The sequence below is a fragment of the Suncus etruscus genome, chromosome 11 (assembly GCF_024139225.1).
Source record: "Suncus etruscus isolate mSunEtr1 chromosome 11, mSunEtr1.pri.cur, whole genome shotgun sequence".
Classification (NCBI taxonomy): Eukaryota; Metazoa; Chordata; class Mammalia; order Eulipotyphla; family Soricidae; genus Suncus; species Suncus etruscus.
This window is the reverse complement of record NC_064858.1, coordinates 31,562,563-31,582,250: the sequence shown is the minus strand read 5'-3', so window position 1 is coordinate 31,582,250 and position 19,688 is coordinate 31,562,563. Positions and strand designations below refer to the sequence as shown.

Below are 19,688 nucleotides of genomic sequence, written 5' to 3'. Positions count from 1 at the left end.
TGAAATTTGCTGAGGCTGTTGCTACATCAGAGCCATGGTCATGGTTGGTTAAATGTATTGGTTGAATATAATCATTTTGTCACTTGAGCCAAAATATTATAAGCATTAGTGGAGGATAACTTTGAGAAGAGATGGGGACTGAAAAAGAAATTAAAGTGAAATAGATGCTGGACACAAAGATTCTTCAAGATAGAAATGTAAAGTTATCAAGTGAACTTGTCAAGCATTTGCTTTTTCTGACCAAAAAAATGAAGGTCATTTGCTAAAATCAAGTAGAATTAAGAGTATTTCTGATTTATTTGGAGTGTAAATAAAACCTTTGGACAGAGATTTTGGCCAGGAAGTCAGGACATCTGGATTTAGCTTTGTAATTTTGAGTCAATCAGTCTTAATATGTCATTTTAATTCTCCTAATCATAGAATGAGGGTGAAACGCATATTTGTCTATCAAGCAATGCACATCTTGATTACAGAAAAGCTTCACGAGTGAATAAGAACACAAAGTAATTTGTTTTGAAGTCTTAGCAGAAAGATATGAAAGAATTATTTTAAGATCATATCTTTATTGGCAGAATCTGTTAACAATTCACGTGTCCATGAATAGATACTAGATATAGAAACAATGGTACATTTTACTATCCACCTAAACTATGGAATAGTATTGGTTATAAGAAAAAATGAAATACTGCAATTTTCAGCTACATGGATTGATCTCTAGAATTTCATGTTGAGTTAGTTAGATGTTAGTAAAAAAAGAGAGGAACAGATATAGATATGGAATGCTTTTTTCTTATGTTGGATATATAAGGAAAATAGCAAGGAAATAACTAATGCTGAGAGGATACAGAAACTGAGAAATTTTTAGTAGGAAGTTTACTGTGGCATGAATTGGGGGAGACATCAAGATAATGGTTTAGGCCGCGCAGGGGTCTCAAACTCGAGGCCCGTGGGCCATTTGCGGCCTCAGTACATTTTGTGGCCCTGCCCTAGAGGAATCTTTTTCTGTTTTGTTTTGTTTTAGTTGTTTGGGTCACACCCCCCAATGTTCAAGGCTTACTACTGACTTTGCACTCAAGGATCACTCCGACTTTGTCTCCTGCGGCCCCCAGGTAAATTGAGTTTGAAACCCCTGGAACAGACACTAGTGGAGAATGTGGTGTTGGAAAGTTTTATGCATGAAACCCCACTATTAATAGTATTGTCAATCATCATACCTACATAAAATAAAATTATCTGCAATTAAAACAATTACTAAATGTATAGATTTTGTTAAAAGTAAGTTAAATGCTTGAATTTTAAATTTATGATAATTTGGGGGGACCAGAGAGATAGTACAACGGTAGAACATTCGCCTTGCATGCAGCCAACCCAAGACGGATGGTGGTCCGAATCCCAGCATCCCATATGGTGTCCCGAGCCTGCCAGGAGCCATTTCTGAGCACCCTGATCACCGCCAGGTATGACACAAAAACTAAAAAACAAACAAACAAACTATGATAATTTGCATTACTGGATCACATAATTAAATAATTCTAACTTGAATTTTTACAGTTTAAGAAAATTTAACAAAAAAGATCTTTTCATTTGCTACTGAGCATCAAATCCTGGGCCTTACATATACAAAATGTATGTTGTACTACTGAGTCATATTTCAGTTTCCAAAATAGTTTCTTCAAAGCACATGCTTTATAACATAAACCACTCTCTTCTCATTATTTAACATTTGAGTAATGATAGCTTGGGAATTGGTGACTAGAAATTTCTCATTCTTATTCTACACCTAGTGCTCATCTCTCAGCTAGGATCTTACTAACTTTTAAAATGGAAAAAAGGTATGGATAGAATTCTTTATTTTCAGTGGAAAGTTCAGTGTCATGAAGGAATATTCTAGATGATTTTTCTGCTGCTTAGAGTCTTTTTGTCCTGGGCATGCTGTCCTTCCTCATAATAGTATCCTAGAGATGCCACTACAATTGATGACCTAGTTTCAATAGATAAATACCTCATAAATGATCTTGTGGTGACAGTTATGTGTATTCTTACTTGGGGGAATAAACTTGACCAGTAATGTGGCATTATAAATACAGTATGTACATAGTAGAGGCCTTAGTCCTTTAAAAACATGCATTGAAAACATGTGTTTTGAAAATCAAGCTTCAACATTCCTCTATGCTGGGGGAGGCTATTCATTCTCTTGAAAACACAAATAAAAAATAAGAGCAATTCCTTCTCACTCAATATCTTTATTTTTATTAATAATCTTGCAATAATACTCATATTCCACCTCCCCCCCTTAATTCTTTTTTTTATATAGTAAAATTTCTTTAGTCAGTATATGCTTTGCAGTGTTAAATACATTTTTAACATATTTATTACGTTATAAATATACTTTTAAATATTACCATTATATAAATTTTTTTTAACACCACCCATCACCAGTGCAACATTCCCATCACCATGTCCCAAGTCTCCCTCCTCCCCACCCGACCCCCGCCTGTACTCTAAACAGGTTCTCAATTTCCCTCATACATTCTCATTATTAGGACAGTTCAAAATGTAGTTATTTATCCAACTAAACTCATCACTCTTTGTGATGAGCTTCCTGAGGTTGAGCTGGAACTATCCAGCTCTTTTCTCTTTTGTGTCCGAAAGTTATTATTGCAAGAATGTCTTTCATTTTTCTTAAAACCCATAAATGTGTGAGACATTCTGGCGTTTCTCAATATAGTTAAGGCCATCTACTACAAACCAGAGGCAAATATTGGTCCCTCGAATGGAGAAAAACTGAAAGCCGTCCCTCTAAATTCTGGCACAAGACAAGGCTGTCCCTCTCTCACCACTCCTATTCCAACATAGCACTGGAAGTACTCGCTATAGCGATTTAGGCAAGAAAAGGATATCAAGGGAATCCAGATTAGGAAAGGAGAAAAGTCAGCTCTCACATGTTGCAGATGACATGATACTCTACTTAGAAAAACCCCAAAGACTCTATCAAAAAGCTTCTAGAAACAATAGACTCATATAGCAAGGTGGCAGGCTACAAAATTACACACAAAAATCAATGGCCTTTCTATACACCAATACTAATAAGGAAGAAATGGACATAAAGAAAACAACTCCATTCACTATAGTGTCACACAAACTCAAATATCTTGGAATCAACTTGACTAAAAATGTGAAGGACCTATACAAGGAAAACTATAAAACTCTGCTCCAAGAAATAAGAGAGGACACGCGGAAATGGAAGCATATACCCTGCTCATGGATTGGCAGGATTAACATCATTAAAATGGCAATACTCCCCAAAGCACTGTACAGATTTAATGCGATCCCCCTAAAGATACCCATGACATTCTTCAAAGAAGTGGACCAGGTACTTTTGAAATTTATTTGGAACAATAAACACCCTCGAATAGCTAAAGCAATCATTGGGAAAAAGAATATGGGAGGAATTACTTTCCCCAACTTTAAACTTTACTACAAAGCAATAGTTATCAAAACAGCATGGTATTGGAATAAAGACAGGCCCTCAGATCAGTGGAATAAGCTTGAATACTCAGAGAATGTTCCCCAGACATACAATCATCTAATTTTTGATAAAGGAGCAAAAAATCCTAAATGGAACAAAGAAAGCCTCTTCAACAAGTGGTGTTGGCAAAACTGGGTAGCCACTTGCAAAAAATTGAACTTAGACCCCCTGCCCCCCTTAATTCTATAGTAATCTTCTCTCTGTAAAAGAAACTTGCTAATATTGCTGGATCATATGGCAGCTCAAAAGAAGTAAGGATAAGAAAAAAAAATCATTCCTTCCCCTGAAAAAAAAAAGTAAAGGGGGATATGTATATTTTCTTTATATATATATACTTAGAATTATTCCTTGATAGGGATAATTCTTATTGTGTATTTTCTTATGTAGATGTAGTTTTCCCCCATCACTTTTACAGATTTATTTAGTAAGAAATTCTAGTAGATATGATTCTCTTGGATTCTGAGTTCATGTTAGAACCAGGTTATAGGATTGTTTAACTTGTTATTTTTACCTCCATATACACCAGTAGTTTCGTGGGCATTGTTTCCTTTTTGCATAAACACATTAAAATAAGAATTCTTACATATAGAAAGAATCTCTTAAACTAATACAGATAGGAATTAATAATTTTATACTGCAAAGTGTCCCCTTCACCCTGAACATTAGTTCCAGGTGACTTGAGTTAGGTTTCAGTTGATGGACATTGGCCATTCACCTCTGAATTTTGAATCACATCTTTGGAATCTGCAGATTTCTGCATGGATCACAGGAACAAACTTTGTGTGGGACAGCCCTGAAGTGGCCCTGTCACCAACATGCTCCAGAGTTGGTTGATATAACATCCTGATGACTATGGAAACTTGCTTTCAGGTGCATTTCCCTGCCACCCAATGGTGAGATGAATCCAGAAGATGCTTCTTGACCACTCTGGTTTTGACATTAGGAATCTGTTCAAAAACCAAGTCATCTAATTACAGAAACCTGACTGCAACAACTGGGATGAGAACTTTTACTAGGACCATGAGAAAGACTTTCGAGATTATACAACTTAGTATGTCCAAAGGACTGTAGTTGGTCTTATGACAGGATGCTTCTTCATAGGTAAGGTCTTTTTGATTTTATTTTATTTTTTTTTTTTTGCATCTCCCTGATGTGGGACAATTTTTTCCATGTACCTTTGGCCATTTGTATTTCTTCTTTAAGAAATTATGTTCATTTCTTTGCTTCATTTTTTTTTAATGCATAATTTTTTTTATTAAACACCTTGATTACATACATGATTGTGTTTGGGTTTCAGTCTTAAAAGGAAACACCACCCATCACCAGTGCAACATTCCCCATCACCCAAGTCCCAAATATCCCCTCGTCCCCACCCAACCCCCGCCTGTACCCTAAACAGGCCTCTACATTTACCTCATACAATTCTCAATATTAGGACAGTTCAAAAGTTAGTTATTTCTCTAACTAAACTCATCACTCTTTGTGGTGAGCTTCCTGGGGGTGAGCTGGAAATTCCAGCTGTTTCTCTCTTTTGTGTCTGAAAATTATTATTACAAGGGTGTCTTTCATTTTTCTTAAAACCCATAGATGAGTGAGACCATTCTGCGTTTCTCTCTCTCTCTCTGACTTATTTCACTCAGCATAATAGATTCCATGTACATCCATAGTATAGGAAAATTTCATGACTTCATCTCTCCTGACAGCTGCATAATATTCCATTGTGTATATGTACCACAGTTTCTTTAGCCATTTGTCTGTTGAAGGCATCTTGGTTGTTTCCAGATCTTGCTATGGTAAATAGAGCATGCAATGAATATAGGTGTAAGGAAGGGGTTTTTTTTATTGTATTTTTGTGTTCCTAGGGTATATTCCTAGGTGTGGTATAGCTGGATCGTATGGGAGCTCAATTTCCAGTTTTTGGAGGAATCTCCATATCGCTTTCCATAAAGGTTGAACTAGACAGCATTCCCACCAGCAGTGGATAAGAGTTCCTTTCTCCTTCCACATCCCCGCCAACACTGTTTATCTCATTCTTTGTGATGTGTGCCATTCTCTGGGGTGTGAGGTGGTATCTCATCGTTGTTTTGATTTGCATCTCCCTGATGATTACTGATGTGGAACATTTTTTCATGTGTCTTTTGGCCATGCGTATTTCTTCTTTGTCAAAGTGTCTGTTCATTTCTTCTCCCCATTTTTTGATGGGGTTAGATGTTTTTTTCTTGTAAAGTTCTGTCAGTGCCTTGTATATTTTGGAGATTAGCCCCTTATCTGATGGGTATTGGGTGAATAGTTTCTCCCACTCAGTGGGTGGCTCTTGTATCCTGGGCACTATTTCCTTTGAGGTGCAGAAGCTTCTCAGCTTAATATATTCCCATCTGTTAATCTCTGCTTTCACTTGCTTGGAGAGTGCAGTTTCCTCCTTGAAGATGCCTGTAATGTCCTGTAGTGTTTTGCCTATGTGCTGTTCTATATATCTTATGGTTTTGGGGCTGATATCGAGGTCTTTAATCCATTTGGATTTTACCTTTGTACATGATGTTAGCTGGGGGTCTAAGTTTAATTTTTTTTTTTTTTTTTTTTTTTTACAGTTTTTTTATTTTATTTTATTTTTTTTTTTTTTTTTGGTTTTTGGGCCACACCTGGTGACGCTCAGAGGTTACTCCTGGCAAGAGGCTATCCAATTGTGCCAACACACACTTGTTTGAACGAGGCTTTCCCTGCTCCATTTAGGATTTCCTGCTCCTTTATCAAAAATTAGATGGTTGTATCTCTGGGGAACATTTTCTGAGTATTCAAGCCTATTCCACTGATCTGAGGGACCTATCCTTATTCCAATACCCATGCTGTTTTGATAACTGTTGCTTTGTAGTACAGTTTAAAGTTGGGAAAAGTAATTCCTCCCATATTCTTTTCCCCAATGATTGCTTTAGCTATTCGAGGGTGTTTATTGTTCCAATGAATTTCAAAAGTGTACTGATGACCACTTCTTTGAAGAATGTCATGGGTATCTTTAGAGGGGATGGCATTAAATCTGTATAATGCCTTGGGGGAGTATTGACATTTTGATGATGTTTAATCCTGCCAATCCATGAGCAGGGTATGTGTTTCCATTTCCGTGTGTCCTCTCTTATTTCTTGGAGCAGAGTTTTATAGTTTTCCTTGTATAGGTCCTTCACATATTTAGTCAAGTTGATTCCAAGATATTTGAGTTTGTGTGGTACTATTGTGAATGGGGTTGTTTTCTTAATGTCCATTTCATCCCTTATTACTATTGGTATATAGAAAGGCCAATTGATTTTTGTGTGTTAATTTTGTAGCCTGCCACCTTGCTATATGAGTCTATTGTTTCTAGAAGCTTTTTGATAGAGTCTTTAGGGTTTTTCTAAGTAGAGTATCATGTCATCTGCAAACAGTGAGAGCTTGACTTCTTCCTTTCCTATCTGGATTCCCTTGATATCCTTTTTCTTGCCTAATCGCTATAGCAAGTTCTTCCAGTGCTATGTTGAATAGGAGTGGTGAGAGAGGACAGCCTTGTCTTGTGCCAGAATTTAGAGGGAAGGCTTTCAGTTTTTCTCCATTGAGGATAATATTTGCCACTGGCTTGTGGTAGATGGCCTTCAATATATTGAGAAAGGTTCCCTCCATTCCATCTTGCTGAGAGTTTTGATCATTGGAAATGGGTGTTGGACCTTATCAAATGCTTTCTCTGCATCTATTGATATGATCATCGTGGTTTTTATTTTTCTTGTTATTGATGTTGTGTATTATGTTGATAGATTTACGGATGTTAAACCAGCCTTGCATTCCTGGGATGAAACCTACTTGATCGTAGTGGATGATCTTCTAACGAGGCATTGAATCCTATTTGCCAGGATTTTGTTGAGGATCTTTGCATCTGCATTCATCAGTGATATTGGTCTGTAATTTTTCTTTTTTGGTAGCGTCTCTGTCTGGTTTAGGTATCAAGGTGATGTTGGCTTCATAAAAGCTATTTGGAAGTGTTTCTGTTTGTTCAATTTCATGAAAGAGTCTTGCCAAGATTGGCAGTAGTTCCTCTTGGAAAGTTTGATAGAATTCATTAGTGAATCCATCTGGACCTGGGCTTTTGTTTTTCGGCAGACATTTGATTACTGTTTTAATTTCATCAATGGTGATGGGGGTGTTTAGATATGCTACATCCTCTTCCTCAACCGTGGAAGATTATAAGAGTCCAAGAATTATCCATTTCTTCCAGGTTCTCATTTTTTAGTGGCGTAAGGTTTTTCAAAGTAGTTTCTGATTACCCTTTGAATCTCTGTCATATCAGTAGTGATCTCTCCTTTTCATCTCCTGATACGAGTTATCAAGTTTCTCTCTCTCTCTTTCTTTGTTAGGTTTGCCAGTGGTCTATCAATCTTGTTTATTTTTTCAAAGAACCAACTTCTGCTTTCGTTGATCTTTCGGATTGTTTTTTGAGTTTCCACTTCGTTGATTTCTGCTCTCAGCTTTGTTATTTCCTTCTGTCTTCCTATTCTTGGGTCCTTTTGTTGAGCATTTTCTAGTTCTATTAGCTGTGTCATTAAGCTACTCAGGTAAGCTCCTTCTTCCTTCCTGATGTGTGCTTGCAAAGCTATAAATTTTCCTCTCAGTACTGCTTTTGCTGTGTCCCATAAGTTCAGAGAGTTTGTGTCTTGATTGTCATTTGTTTCCAGGAACCTTTTTATTTCCTCCTTGATTTCATCTCGGACCCACTGGTTATTGAGCATGAGGCTGTTTAACTTCCAGGTGTTAAAGTGTTTCTTCTGAGTCCCTTTGGAGTTCACAAATAATTTCAGAGCCTTGTGGTCAGCGAAGGTAGTCTGCAAAATTTCTATCCTCTTGATCTTATGGAGGTATGTTTTATGTGCCAGCATGTAGTCTATCCTGGAGAATGTCCCATGTACATTTGGAGAAGAATGTGTATCCAGGTTTCTGGGGATGGAGTGTCCTATATATATCCACTAGGCCTCTTTCTTCCATTTCTCTCCTCAGGTCTAGTATATTCTTGTTGGGTTTCAGTCTGGTTGACCTGTCCAGTGTTGACAAAGCCGTGTTAAGGTCCCCCACAATTATTGTGTTGTTGTTGATATTATTTTTCAGATTTGTCAACAGTTGTATTAAATATTTTGCTGGCCCCTCATTCGGTGCATATATGTTTAGGAGAGTGAATTCTTCCTGCTCTACGTACCCCTAGATTAATATAAAATGTCCGTCTTTGTCCCTTAAAAACCTTCCTGAGTATAAAGTTTGCATTATCTGATATTAGTATGGCCACTCCAGCTTTTTTATGGGTGTTGTTTGCTTGGATAACTTTTCTCCAGCCTTTTATTTTGAGTCTATGTTTGTTCTGACTATTCAGGTGCGTTTCTTGTAGGCAGCAGAAGGTTGGATTGAGTTTTTTGATCCATTTAGCCACTCTGTGTCTCTTAACTGGTGCATTTAGTCCATTGACGTTGAGAGAAAGAATTGTCCTGGGATTTAACGCCATCTTTATTTCAAAATTTGGTGTGTCTTTTGGGTAGTCTTGTCTTAGATTAGGTCTTTCAGTTTTTCTCTTAAGACTGGTTTTGTGTCTGTGAAGTTTCTGAGCTGTTTTTTGTCTGTGAAACCATGTATTCTTCCATCAAACCGGAAAGTGAGTTTTGCTGGGTATAGTATTCTGGGTGAAGCATTCATTTCATTCAGTCTTGTCACAATATCCCACCACTGCTTTCTGGCATTGAGCGTTTCTGGTGACAGGTCTGCTGTAAATCTCAGGGAAGCTTGCTTGAACATGATTTCCCCTTTTGATCTTGCTGTTTTCAGAATTCTGTCTCTATCTGTGGGAATTGTCATTGTGACTAGGATGTGTCTTGGGGTGGTTTTTCTGGGGTCTCTTTTGGTTGGTACTCTTCGGGCATGCAGGATTTGATCACATATATTCTTTAGCTCTGGAAGTTTCTCTTTAATGATGTTCTTGACCATTGATTCTTCCTGGAAATTTTCTTCCTGGGTCTCTGGGACTCCAATGATTCTTAAGTTGTTTCTGTTGATCTTATCATAGACTTCTATTTTCGTCTGTTCCCATTCTTTGACTAATTTTTCCATTGTCTGCTCATTTGCTTTAAGTTTTTTGTCCAATCTCTCCTGCTGTATGGAATTGTTATGTATCTCATCTTCCTCAGCACCAAGTCTATTCTCAGCTTCTGATACCCTGTCCCAGAGCTTATCCATTTTGTCATTCACTTCGTTTACTGACTTTTTCAGTCCTGTTAGTTGACATGTTATTTCAGTTTGGAGTTTTGTCATTTCTGCCTTCATATTTTCTTGGTTCTTATTAGTGTTCTGTTCAACTCGATCCATGGTTTCTTGGAGTCTGTTGAGCACCTTCCATATTGCTAGTCTATAGTCCTTATCTGAGAGGTTGATTAGTTGTTCAGTCATTATCTGGTCCTCAGAATTGTCATCTTCATTCTCTATGTCTGATGCTGGCCTGCGTTGTTTCCCCATTGTCACACTTGTATTGTGGGTTTTTTTACGTGTTGTGGTGGTATTCATTGTCTATATGATGTAGGCAGCACACTCCTCTGGCTCCTCCCTTTCTGGATGGGCTGACTTGCCTCTAAGGGAGGGGAGTCCCCCGTGGATGAAGCCTCACACTGGGTCAAATCTTAGGCCCGAGCATGCAACAGAGAAGACAGTCCAGAGAGAAATGTTTGCTTCTGTGATATAGCGCCGTTCTTAGTGTGATTTTTCCTTCTTGTTGCAATGGAGTTCTTTCCTTAGAAAGAGTGCACGGCCTCGTAGCCAAGCGGAGCGGCCGTGCTCCTCTGAGCCTCTTTTTGCCCCACTCGCAAGAGTTTCACGCAAGAGGACAGTAGACAGACATAGACAGGTCACACTCACAGTCTTTCACAGCTGAGCCCCACTGGGCCGGTGTACTTTCGCGGATTTTCCCCGCCTGGTGTCACACACAGGGAGCCAGCTTTTGCAAAGGTTAGCCGGTTTTTATGCTCTCGGTCTTTTTGATTTTAGGCCAAAGGTTTTTCCTTTCTATTCCCCCAACTTTTGCTGTACCTATCCAAAAAACTGCTATCCTCCTTTTTTCTTCTTTTTATTTTTTTATCTTTTAAATAGAAGCTTCTTCCCTTTTTATAGAATCTTGGGACACAGATTATTTTCTTTTACCTCCCTTCACCTTTGTTTTTGGTTTGTGGGCCACAGCTGGCGACACTCAGGAGTTACTCCTGGCTATGCGCTCAGAAATGCTCCTGGCTTGGGGAATCATATGAGACGCTGGGGAATTGAACCACTTTCCGTCATAGGCTAGCGTGGGCAAGGCAAACGCCTTACCACTTTTGCCACCTCTCTGGCCCCATTTTTTACCTCACATTTCTGCATTTTTCTATAAAATTAAAAAGAAAAAAAAAAAAAAAGAAAGGATGGGAGCCAGGACACATTGGTGGAGGAAATAAGCACATAACTAAATATCCAAGTCAAAGTCAACAACAATAGAAGCAATAGATCTAGACTTTAACAATCTAAACTTAAATATGCCTATTATATTGGCTGGCTAGGGGGCAAAGAGTTTGGTATAGGACATACTCTGGGATAATTTTTAGAGAAAGTCAACACTGGTGGTGGGAATGGCCCTGATTCACTGTATATCTTCAATTCAACTATGAAGGACTTTGTAGATCACAATGGTTTTAATAAAATAAAATAAATTAATTGCTAATATGATATAATTTTATTATATATTTTAATTCATATATGTTATTTATTTATTTGCTTTTTTATTTGGGTCCATATCTGGCAGTCATCAAGGGCTACTCCAGGCTTTGCATTCATCAATTATTCCTGCCCAGCAAATCCATTACCCTAACTTCTATCCTACTGTATTGTCCTGATATATTCTGTATTTTTTCAAAATATATTCCAGATACGTTAAACCATACATTTTGAGTATTTTCCAAATTTCAGATAATATAATTACATGCTGACATAAAATAGGTAATAAATGACATGCTTAAAATTTGTATACTTGAACATGTAATATTATTTCATTTTTAGAACTTCTCAGAAAAATAAACATAAGAAATTCATTTTTGATTTCTTCAAAATTAAGAAAATTGAGGTGAAATTTTCATTGATAAAATTACACAATTTAGGGTAGCAATTCATTAACATTATGACAGTATCAGTACTCTGCTTCCAAAATATTTCTATTGCCTCAAAATGAAATTCCATTCAACAGTTACTGTTCCAGTCCCTCCTTCTATCATTCAACTGAGACTAATCTGAATTCCTTCTTTATGGATTATCCTATTCTGGATATTTTGTATAAGAAAAATCATAAAATCTTTGACCTTTTGTGTTTTATTTTTTTTCAATTTGCAGAGTACTTGTGATGTTCACCGATGATGTAGCATGCATTAAGACCCATTTCCATTCTATGCTGAGTAATGTTTTATTAGAAATATATTCTATGTAGTTTAACTGATGTATAGCAGTGACTGGCAAATATATACTCTCAAATCATACCTTGTGATTTTAAGGTATATATAATGCTATGACCTAATATATATATATATATATGTTTATATACACACATTATGAAGTGGTTAGCACAGTCATGTAATTACACATCCATAACACACATAATTACAGTTTTTTCGTTTGTGAGAACTTTTAAGACCTATTCACATATCAAAATATCAAATTTGAACATAGAGACCAGCAATATTTTTAAGTAAATGTCTCATATGCTTTAGAACTGTGTTTGATTCCCAGCACTGCAAAACTAAATAAAGTAAAAACAACAAAAGAATGCAAAACAGAATTACTAATTATAATCATGTGCTAGATATTAGCTCCTCTAAACATAATCATGTCATAACTAAAGTTTTGCACCTTTTGATTCCCCAGTACTCCTATCCCTAGCCTTGGCATTTATTCTCTGGTTTTATATGTTCAACATTTTTATATTTTATATGTAAGTGAACTACAGTATTTTTCTAAGTCTGGCTTATTTCATTTAGCAAGTGTTTTCCACATTTATCCATATTGTTGTTGCATATGGGAAACTTTCCCTTAGCTGGTTTTCAAGAACAGTTTTTTGATTTAGCAAATTTGAGCATAAACAGACATTTCTCATATACCCTTGTCATATAACATTTAAAAACATCAGTAAATTCTCACAATTATATATATGTATGTTTATATACTTTTTGTTTAAGCAACATGGTTACAAGGTTGTTCCTAACAGATTTTTTTTTCAGATAAAATTGTTCATGATTGAGTTTCAGTCATACAATGTATAACAAATTCACCACTGCAGATATTCTGCCACCAATGTCACACTTCCTGATTTCCTCTTCCCTCCCAACCACCCTCTCCCACCTGCCTCTGGGGTAGGCATTTTACTTATCTCTCTTTATCTCTCTTTCTTGCTATCTCTCTCACTATCCCCATTTCACTTTTCTTTTGTGACATTGTTTGCACTATAATGAAGGGCTGACAAATGAATGTTCTTTCCTTTTTAGAACTTCTCTACTCTAACTGCACTCTCTGCTCTTTGTGGCAAGCTACCTGCCATGGAATGGTCTTTCTGATTTTCATCTCTATTGTCTCTGAATATCATCCCACATAGTGCCTTTTATTTTATTTATATACCATTGATCGTTGAGATTATTCTATAGTTAACCCTCTCCATCTGATTCATTTCACTAAGCATAATACTCTCTAGGTCCATCCATATATAAGCAAAATTTATGACTTCAATTTTTCTAATGGCTGCATAGTACTCCATTGTTTAGATATACCATGGTTCCCTTAGCCACTCATTTTTTTTATTGAGTTGCTTCCAGATTCTGACTATTGTAAATAGTGCTGCAATGAACATAGGTTGAAGATGTCATTTTGTATTGTATTTTTGTGTTCCTAGGGTATATATATCCCTTGGACTAGTATTGCTGGATTATAAGAAAGATCAATTCCAGTTTATTAAAAAATATCCATATTGCTTTTAGAAAGGTTGGACTAGATGCCATTCCTACCAGCAGTAATGTGAGTTCCTTTCTCCTCACATCTATGCCTACACTGGTTGTTCTTGTTCTTTGGAATGTGTGCCTTCTCTGTGGGGTAAGATGATATCTAGTAGTTGTTTTGATTTGCATCTGCATGCTGATTATTGATGTGGAACATTTTTTTCATGTACATTTGACCTGTATTTCTTCTTTTGGAAAATGTCTGTTCATTTCTTCTCTCCATTTTCTGATAGGATTAGATTTTTTTCTTGTTCAGTTTTGTCAACACCTTACACATCTTAGATAGTAGCCTTTTATGAGATGGATATTGGGTGAAGAGTTTCTCCCATTTCATAGGTAGACTTAATATCCTAGGTACTGTCGCTTTGAAGTGCAAAAGCTTCTCAGTTTAATGAAGTCTTATTTGTTTATCTCTGCTTCCACTTGATTAGACAGTGGTGTTTCCTCCTTAAAGTTGCCTTTAGTCTCAATGTCATGGAGTGTTTTGTCTATGTTTTCCTCTATGTACCTTATGGTTTTAGGTCTGATATCAAGATCTTTTATCTATTTTGATTTGACCTTTTTGCATGGTGTTAAAGAGAGGTCTGAGTTCATCTTTTTACATGTGGCTAACTAGTTGTCTCAACCAGTTGAAGTGGCTTTTCTTGTTCCATCTGATATTTTTTGCCTCTTTATAAAAGACTAATTGGTTGTATACCTGGTGGCCAGTCTCCGAACACTCAATTCTATTTTATTGATTTGAGGGTCTGTCTTTATTCCAATGCCATGGTATTTTAATTAATAATGCTTTATAATACAATTTAAAATTGGGGAAAGTGATGTCTCCCATCTTCTTTTTCCAAAGGATTGACTAAGATATTTGTGGTTCTTTATTTTTCCAAATTAAATTTCAGCTGTTTTTGTTCCACATTTTTGAATAATATCATGGGTATCTTTATAGGGATTGCATTAAATATTTATAATGCTTTAGGAAGTATTGCTATTTTAATTATTTTAATCTTCCCAATCCATGAGCAGGGTATATGTTTACATTTTCTTGTGTCCTTTTCTATTTCTTGAAGTAGTATTATAGTTTTCAATGTATAGGTCTTTTATCTCTTTTGTTAAGTTGACTCCAATGTACTTGATTTTCTGAGGCACAATTGTAAATGGGTTTGTTTTTGTAATGTCTTTTTCTTCTCCTTCATTATTTGTATATAAAAATGCCAAGACTTTTTGAGTGTTAATTTTTAGCCTGCCATTTTACTATACAAATTTATTGTTTCTAGAAGCTTTTTGTTGGAGTCTTTAGGATTTTCTAAATATAGTATCATGTCATCTGCAAACAGAGAAAGCTTGATTTCTTCCTTCTTATCTGGATGTCCTTGATACCTTTTTCTTGTCTAATTGCTCTAGCAAGTACTTTCTGTACTATGTTGAAAAAAAGTGGCAAGAGGGGACAACCTTGTGTCAGATCTTAGACAAAAGACTTCTAGTGTTTTCCCTATTTGCCATAAATGGCCTTGACTATATTGAGAAAAGTTCTTTCAATTCTAACCTTGAAGAGAGTTTTTAACATGAATTGATGGAACTTGTCAAATGCTTTCTCTAAATTGTTATTTTTGTGCATCAATAATGATATCATATGGTTTTTATTTTTTTTGTTGTTGATATGATGTATTATGTTGTTTGACTTGCATATGTTAAACAATCGTTGCATGTCTGTGATGAATTCTTCTTGGTCATGATGTATGACCTCCTTGAAGAGCCATTAGATCCTATTTGCTAGGATTTGTTGAGGATCTTTGCTTCTTTGTTCCTCAAGGATATTGATCTGTGGTTCTCTCTCTCTCTCTCTCTCTCTCTCTCTCTCTCTCTCTCTCTCTCTCTCTCTCTCTCTGTGGCATTCCTGTCTGCTTTTGGTATCAGGGTGAAGTTAGACACATAAAAACTATTTGGGAGTGTGTCTGCTTCTTCAATTTCCTAGAAAAGCCTGAATAGAATCTATAGTAGGTCCTCTTGAAAAATTTGAAAGAATTCACTAGTGAATCATTTGGGCCAGAGCTTTTGATTTGGGGAAAGATTTTGTTCATTATTTTAATTTTCTCAATAGTGATAGGCCTATTGATATATGCTATATCATCCTGGTTCAACATTAGGAGTTTATAGGAGCTTAAGAATTTATTTCTTCCAGGTTCTCTTATTTTGTGGAATATATTTTCTCAAAGTAATCTCTGATTACCTTTTGAGTTTCTGTAATAATTTTTTCCTTTTCTATTTGTTTTATTTTTCTCTGTCTTTTTTGTGAGTCTTGCAAGTGGTTTATTGATTTTGTTTATTTTTTAAGAACCAACTCTTAATTTAATTTATTTTTCAGATCCTTTTTTGGGTTTTCTGTTATTAATTTCTGCTTTGAGCTTCATTATTTTTCCATCTGCATATTTTCATTCATTTTGTTGAACCTTTTTAAATTTTTAGCTGTTTTATTAAGTTATTTAAGTAGTCTCATTCTTCCTTCCCAATGAATTCTTGCAAGGTTACAATTTTTCCTCTTGCTACTGCTTTTTCTGTTCCACAGATTCTGATAATTCGTGTCTTCATTCTTATTTTTTTCATAAAACTTTTGATTTCTCCTTTGATATATCTCTAACCTGATCATGCTCAGTAGTGAGTGATTTCATTTTCAGCTGTTAAAGTTCATTCTCTGGTCTATTTGTAATTCACTTCTAATTTCAGTGATGATCTAAGAAGATAGCAGATATAATTTGTATCCTCTTGATTTTCTTGAGGTATGCTTTGTGACCCAGCATATAGTTTATCTTAGAGAATATCCCATGTATATTGGAGACTAATGTGTATTGTATTCAGCTTTTATGGGAAGGAGAGCCGTGTGTGTGTGTGTGTGTGTGTGTGTGTGTGTGTGTGTGTACACACTACACTCTCTTTTATTTCTTCCTTCAGAGCCAGTGTATCTTTGTTGAGTTTCAGTCTGGTTGACCTATCAAGGGGTGATAAGGTGATGTTCAAGTTTCCTGTTATTATTGTGTTGTTATTGATATCTTTCTTCAAATCTGTCAGCAATTATTTTAAATATTTAACTGGTTCCTCATTAGGTGCATATATGTTTAGCTGTGTGAATTTTTCTGTCATACATATCCATTCATTATTAATAAATGTCTATCTCTATCTCTTATAACATTTTTAAGCTCAAAGCCCATGCTGTCTGATATTAGTATGACCATTCCAGCATTTTTGAGTGAGTTGTTTGTTTGAATGATTGTCCTCCAACCTTTGACTTTGAGTCTGTGTTTGCTCTAACTATTCAGATGTGTTTCTTTCATACATAAGAATGTTGGATTCAATATGTTGATTCATTTTTCTATTCTATCTTAATTGATCCATTTTGCCTATTGACATTGAGAGAGATATTTGTCATATGATTAAGTTTCATCTTGTAGAAAATTTTCTGTGTTCATTGGGTCTGCCTTGGCCTAGGGTAGACATCTCCTTTAGCTCTTCTTTTGTAGTTCCTTTTGAGTTTGTAAATCTGAGCTTTTATTTTTCCATGAAGCTTTGTATCCTTCATTCAAAACTGAATGAAAATCTTGTTGGGTGAAGAATCCTTGGTGAAGCTTTTATTTCATTGAGTTTGTCACTATATCCCAACACTGCCTTTGGGCCTTGAGAGTTGCTTGTGATAATTTGTCTGTGAATCTTAGGGGTATCTCTTTCTATATAATTTTCCATTTTGTTCTTGCTGCTTTTAGTATTTTATTCTTATCTGTGGTTTTCATCATTGTAACTATCGTGTGTGTGCCTTGGGTTACTTTCCTTTGGGTCCTTTTATCTGGTATTCTTCGGGCATCCAGAATACAGTTGCATACATTCTTTAGTTCTGGGAATTTCTCAGTAATAATGTCCTTGACTGTTGATTCTTCATTACAGTTTTCTTCCTGGTGCTCTAGAACCCTAATAATTCTTTTGTTGTTTCTATTGAGTTTATCACAGAGTTCTATGTTGTCGCTTTCTTTGAGGAATTTTTCCAGCCTCTTTTTTTGTATGGAAGTGTTATGCAGTTCATCTTCCATATCACTGATTCTGTTCTCAGTGGCTGTTACTCTGCTGGTAAAGCCTGCCAGTGGGTTTTTCATTTCACCTACCATTTTTTTTCAGCCTTGATATTTGAGTTTGAAGTTTTCTCATTTCTACTCTCTTAGCCTCTTTAATATTCTGACCTGTTTGTTCCATTGTTTCTCTAAGTTCATTGAACAGTTGTAACACTTCCTTTCTAAAGTCCTGATCAAAACTGATATATAGTTGGCAGGTGTTGATTGGTTCTCCAGAACTATCTTTTGAAGTCACAAGGTATGGTGGAGTTCTGCATAATTTTCCCATTTTGAATTTTGATGTAAGGTACCCTTATTATGTGTTGTGGCAGAGTTCCTTGACTGGAAGTAATGTGCAGACACAGAGCAAAATGGAGTGTCTACACTCTTGCTGGTCTCAATTCATTGAGCTCAAATTGAGGCTTTTCTGATTTTAAGTATAGAAACTCTATCTTGGGTGCTGCCAAAGAACTCCCCCTTCTGCCTTAGTCCTAGGTTGTGGTGGTCACTTATCTCATCATGCTGCCCTGGGCACCAACAAACAGACTCCCTCTTCTACCCACAATTATATATTTAAAAAAAATCAAGACAATAAATTTTAAACTAAATATAACATTTTAAACTCTCTGGAACATATAAAACCAATAAATCTTTGTAACATTAAGACATGGACACAGATCTTTTTAGAGAATACAGAAAAAGTACAGCTAATAAAGAAAAATTATATGTAATATTTTATAAAAATAAAAATTTGCTTTGGAAAGGACATACCCTTTTCCTCATGGATTCTGCTCTCTCAAGCATGGTGAATATACCAAAAACTCTCCAGACATTTTGTAAGTAATGTGGGAAGCATCAGCCCCACAAAGTCACACAGTACAAGAAAGGAAAGGATTCTCTGTATACCCAGGGAAAGCGGCATTATGACTGAAACAGAGTGACTATGGAGGGCAGACTAAGCCAATTTTCCGGAAAAAGGCAAAAACTACAAAGAAGATTAAATTGAGGCTTGAGTGTGTTGAGCCCAACTGCAGATCTAAGAGAATGCTGACTATTAAGAGATGCAAGCATTTTGAACTGGGGGGAGATAAAAAGAGAAAGGGACAAGTGATCCAATTTTAAACATCTTCTGTTATGAAGACAAATCAAGAGTTAATATTTGAGGAGAGAATGTATCATGAATAAAGTTCCCATGAGTGAAAACAAAACAAAACCAAACAAAACAAAGGACATAGCCACGTAAATCAAAAGAGAAGAAAAATATTGGGGAAAAATATTTCCAATATGCATTTTGATAGACTTGGCTTATAGACTGTGTAATGAATACTTGCAAGTTAATAAAAATGATAACTAGAAATTTTTTGTGTGCCTGAAACTAGTATAGTGTTATATGTCAGTTATGAATTAAAATAAATATAAATAAAGGGAAAAAGATAAAGAGGAAGAAATTGGCTAGGTAAGGGTGTTAAGTCATCTAACATAATAGAGACACTATTGGAGACATGCTATCCATATTTGTTTAAACCAGTTGTAAAAGTTTAAATCTATTACTTAAAGTCACAAGTAGAATGATCGAAAACTTTAAACAATAATTTAAAATTTACTGGTGAGTGAACCAAAGAAGTGGAAGAAAGTGATTTAAATCATGTTTAATGCCAGAATATTGGAAAATATTTTTACTGCCAATTTGTTAGAATGAAATCATGAGCATTTTTGTAGCAGTAAGACAGTAACAAAGAGAAGAACTTAAAGGAACATGGTTAAAATAACTTTCCCTTGGAAGTGTGTGTTGAAGTATGAAGTAAAAGTGAGAGCCATTGCATTTTCCATATACTGTTTCTGGGCAATTTGACTTTCGCCAAAGCATGTGGTACTTTGATTTTAAAAACATGTTTATATCCAAGCTTCTTAAATTGACTTCATGTTTTACATTGATATTAGAGTAAATATAGAGCCTGAGAGCTCAAAGTACGCCAAGAAACAGCCTCCAACCTTCTACTATTCTTTCTCAGCTGACTCCATGTTTCC

The 19,688-nt window shown here is 35.8% G+C and overlaps 1 pseudogene; it reads left to right on the top strand.

Moving 5' to 3' along the window:
* Positions 1 to 18,450: 18,450 nt before the first annotated feature.
* Positions 18,451 to 18,782, top strand: LOC126022726 (60S ribosomal protein L36a-like; annotated as a pseudogene).
* The last annotated feature ends 906 nt before the right edge of the window (positions 18,783 to 19,688 follow it).